Here is a 5,421-nt window from a genome sequence, read left to right on the forward strand (position 1 = left end):
ATTACCCTGTGCTCTTTAAGTACAAACCTGAAGGAATTATGTGGACTGAATACTAACTGGTATTATGGGATGCCAAAATACATTTGTCTCTAGAAATTTTCTCCTTAGGAGCTGCCAGATGTTGTCTTCCTCTATAAGAATTTATTTTCATCCACAGACCCTGTCAGAGGGGGTAACTTAGTCATCCATGTGTGTTCTTGGAAATAGAAAAACCAATTCGAACTGGTTAAATGATCACAGAAATGTCTAGAAGTGGGTGGGCTTCAAAGTTAGTCAGATTAAATTCTCCATGATGTTATTAAACACTTAGTTTTCCTCTTACTTTTCTTCTCAGATTTCTGTAGAATCAGCTGTATCCACGATTTCAAAATGGTAGTCAGCAACTCTGGGAGAAACATACTTTTTCTTTTACACTGAGAAAAAGAGAATACTGCATTTGAATTGATCCAAAAGCAAGAGAGAGGTTAAGGAGTGAAACAGTGAGTATGAATAAATCTTTTGAGGAGTTTGCTCTAATGGGAAAAGAGAAACTCAGTGGTAATTGCAGGAAGAGATGAGGCCAAGGATAAATAAGAGAGTGAGCTAGATATTACAATGATGATGACGATGATAATTTTTCAGTGGGTTGGGAAAGAAATAAAAATGTGTTCAAGCATGATTCCCTATCTATTCACCATTTGTGTCTCTTTTTCTGTGAACTACCTATTCTTTGACTATTTGTCATCATTCCTTCTTGATAAAAAATACTTTTATACATACTATCATATTTTTTTCAATATTGTCACTTGTTTTAAGTTGGTATCTTACTGAAGAAAAAGTTACTGAAGGATAAAATCAAGTAGTTATTCTCACACACAGAGGATATAAACCTGGTCTAAACCCAGTACATTTAAAAAAATATACTCTAATGTGAAAATTTGGGATTGCAACATGTAGTGCAAAATACCATTCTAATAATAACTTATGTCTTAGAACACTTAAAAATAGCTACTATTTGTCAAGGTTATAACTAGTGTTAGGCATTGTGCTTAAAAGCTGTATGCATTATCTTATTTAATTCTTACAATACTGTGAATGAAACTTTATGACCTCCAGTTTACAGTTGAAGAAAATAAACTTCAGAGAGTTCAAGTACATCACTCCAGGTTGATTATTAATAACTAAGAATAATGAATAATCATGAATAATCTTGAACTATCCTTCTTCCTATGCCTGTACTTGCCATCCAATTCATTCAATTTGTTCTTCCCATGTAAGGATTTGCTCAATTTCTTCTTTTGATTACTGTCTTTCCTCTTTTTCCCCTTCTTTTCTTCCTCCATTTTTTTCTATAAATCTGGGTTGAAGTAAAATCAGTTTTTCTTGTTAGCCTCTGAGAGAGGAAAACTCAAAAGAAATGTGTTGGCACATGACATTGTAAAGTCATTCCAGATTTAAACCGTAGTCTAATTCCAGACCACTAATCTAAACCACTAAAGTGTAACTTCCAAAATCACTGGTCATTACAGTTTAACGTGACCTTGGAAGTCTCCCACTGCAACTTTCTTAAGAAGCAGTATGGGATGGTTATTAAAAGTTTGGAGTTCAATCCTGTCTGTGTCATTTACTAGCAATTTTCTGGGCTTTATGGTTTGTATCCGTAAGATACGAAGAATATCATCAACCTCAAAGGATAATTATCGGGATAGATGAGACGGTACAGATAGCAGTGCCTGGCATTTAGTAAGTACTCAGCAATTATCAGCTGTTATTTTTTTTTCATCCCAACTGATACCCAGATCTCTTTGTCTGTGGGTCTAAGTGATTACCTACAATTGAGATATGTATTTCATGTTAAAGGGAATGCATTATCTACTATAATGGTCCATTTTATCTTTGGAAAGTTCCAGTTATTTGAACGTTCTTTCAAACAAACAGTTAAAAGTTGCCCTTCTCAAAATAATTGTTAACAACAATTTTTAGGATGGCACACAACAGACAGCCAACCTGTTGAAGATTATTATTATATTTCTTTAACTCGTCTTCTAACCAAGAAAAAATTTACAGTGGTGATCTTCTGTGTGTTCCAGCTCATCAATTACCCTCAAAGTTCTGAATAGAACCCTATTCTACAAGTGTGATTGGAAGAACCCACATATAGGCAAGATTATACTTCTCCTTCCTTTAGGTCATCTGTCATGTGGCCAAGTCTCCTTTGCATATTTATATAGTCATCCAGCTGACACATACACTACTTAAAAGACAAATCATGCTATTTTTGTGCAACTGAGTTTTTGAACCCAGATGTGGAATTTATATTTTGCAAACAAACTCAGGTATCTGGTGCAAGTAACTATTTCCAAGATATTATAATTTCCATATTCTTACAATAGAATTAATTCCTCAAAAATAATCAAAAGTAAGTGTATGAACTGGCATTTGTAATAGAGACCATAAAAGTATTTCTTAATAGCTTTTTGAAAAGGATTTTAATTCCAACTGTTTCTTTTAATGATCATCAGTTGTTCAGATACTACATATAAAATGATATCCTTTGATTGTATCTACACGCAGCCACGTTTCAGAAAACAGCTTGATTTCATTTCTTATTTCTTCCTATTAGGCCAGTGAATAATCTTGGACTATCCTTCTGTGCTTGTAACTGCCATTCAATTCATTCTATTTGGTCTTACCATGTAAGGATTTGCTCAATTTCTTCTTTTGATTACTGTCTTTTCACTTTTCCTTCCTTCCTTCCTTCCTTCCTTCCTTCCTTCCTTCCTTCCTTCCTTCCTTCCTTCCTTCCTTCCCTCCCTTACTTCATTTTATTCTTTATTTTTTTTCTATAAAGCTTGGTTTAAGTAAAGTCAGTTTTTGTAGTTATATGGGGCAATAAGTATCTGAGAAAGGAACATTCAAAGACAGGTGCCAGCAGGTGACATTATAAACTCAGCCCAAGCCACCAAGCCACTGCCTAATAGATCAAAACTCACCGTCTTGAACACCAGTTAATAATAAGCTGTATTTCCTAATTTTCTTATTACTTTAAAACATATTTACATCCCATTTCTTTCCTACCAAATATAGTTTTCGATGCTTCAATAAAAGAATAATGCAATCAGACTGAACCATTGTTGTCAAGCAAAAATAAAATCAAGCAATGAAAAGGAAGTTATTCAAAGATACACATACCAATGGCACCAGTAACATTAATGACTGCCTTTCCTTATTTCTCAAACATTTCCACTTATCCTACTAGAATTCTCACTTTGTAACCAGAAAATTATCTTCTATTTTTCAGAAAATTCTCTTCTTTCACTTTATTCAGTTATTCCCAAATGAGGCTGCACATTAAGCTCATAGGGAGAGACTGAAAAAAATACTAATGTCCTATAGTTCCCATCCACCCAATTAAGTCAGAATTTGTAGAAATGAAATGGATCCTTAGGACACTGTCCCCTCTGCGTTCCCTTAAAAATAGATTTTTTTTCTCGTTTTCAGATTCTTCAGTGGCAGAATTGTGTTCGCTCTTCTTTTTAGCATCATCCCCCCAGGCTCTTATAAAATTTGCCAAACTGACTTTTCACCCTCTCCCTGTTTTTTTTTTTTTTTCCCCCTGCAGATGTCCTGATCTTGCCCCTAATTCACTAAAAATTTTGGAACCTAGATTATAATTTTACTTTCCACATCCTTATCATTATAATTCTAGAAAATTCAGTGTGGTCAATACAAGAACAGGTTCTGGAGCCTCTGTTTGAGCCTAGCTCTGTCATTGCTAATTGTGTTGCCATGGGAAAGTCATTTAAACTGTCTTTGCCGTAAAGTGGAGATGATACTAGGAGTAGCAGACCCCTAGTATTTCTAGATACTAGGAGATGCATGGAATCAAAGAGTAAAGGTATAACTTAGAACATTGATGCATAATAAACACCTTTTAAGTGTTACTTAGTATTCCTGGCAAATTTTATATCCATGTGAATGAACCCATCTAGCTCCAAAGGTTCTTAGTTTCTTGATCTCATCTCATAATCATCAGTTAACCTTTTATTCCAATTTGTCACAGTTGCCTAATCCCAGGGTTACATCCTAAACCTCAATATCAGCAAGTCCTACTCCACTCCTAAATCTCAAATTCAAAAACCTTGCTCTCCAAACACAAATTGTGTTTTTCCAGTTGAATTTGCTCAGTAACCTCCAGCACTGTAATTTTCTCGCATCCCTAACACTGTTTCAGTGATCTTGCCACTGTGGATCCATCACCTCTTATTGTTTTATCTTATCTTGCAATCCATGGCCTTCAATTATAATCACCTCCTTGCAAATATCACTGTTTCCCTCTCTCCTCTCTCCCTTTCTCTCAGTCAAGTAGTAGAGTCAGGGTTCCAGGAAACCAACCAGGAGCCCTTTTTCCTGCTTGCTATCCCTTTAAGGATATTTTCCTGGGGGAAATTTCATAAGCAGTTTGAATGGCTGCCACTTAAGTACACAATCACAAAATTCAGTCAGGCGCTGGGCACTGCTCAGTCCTTCTCTGTATTTTAGTGATCTGGCTCTTCTTCTCTGAATGATTACTTCATTTCTTTTCTTTCTCCTTAAAACTCCTATCTCACTGGGCAGGTTGGCTCATGCCTGCAATCCCAGCACTTTGGGAGGCTGAGGAAAGTGGATCCCTTGATGTCAGAAGTTCAAGACCAGCATGACCAACATGGTGGAACCCCATCTTTATTAAAAATATAAATATTAGCTGGGCGTGTTGGTGGGTGCCTGTATTCCCAGTTACTCAGGAGGCTGAGGCAGGAGAATCACTTGAACTCGGGAAGTAGAAGTTGCAGTGTGCCAAAATCTCTCCACTGTACTCTAGTCTGGGAGACACAGCAAGACTTAGTCTCAAAAAAAAAAAAAAAAAAAAAAAAAAAAAACCTCCTACCTCTGATTATCCTGTTAGTTGATGACCTCACCCCACACTTCGTTGAGGAAACATTCTTATTTTTCTTGGCATTCTCTCACCCACCAACAAGTGAACACAATTTATGCCTGTCTTCACTCATGCTTTTCTTCTCCTCTCCCTTTGTAAAGTGTGGGTGACCATGGGGGCTGTGTCTATGCCTACCAAAGACAAATTCCTTCTCCTGGTAGCAAGAACTTCTCTTTTGATTATCTCTCTTCTGTCCTACATTTACAATTTCTCCCTCTTTATTTAATCATTTCCATCAGCATAAAAAGTTGCTTCATTTTCCCCATCTTAAAAAATAAGGCCCTGCACAGACACCTCCCTTTTAGTTACTACTTCTCTCTGGACCATTTCATCGTCAATCTTGAAATAATTTTTCATTTCTCTTGTTCACACCTTAGACCTTCCATTCTCTCGTTGGTGTATTTTGTGTACATTCATTGTTCAGTGTGTATATGTTATTAAATAAATGTATTGAACATGTATTGCTT

The sequence above is a fragment of the Sapajus apella genome, unplaced genomic scaffold, assembly GCF_009761245.1.
Source record: "Sapajus apella isolate SASKATOON/1434 unplaced genomic scaffold, GSC_monkey_1.0 scaffold80, whole genome shotgun sequence".
In the NCBI taxonomy this organism is placed as follows: Eukaryota; Metazoa; Chordata; class Mammalia; order Primates; family Cebidae; genus Sapajus; species Sapajus apella.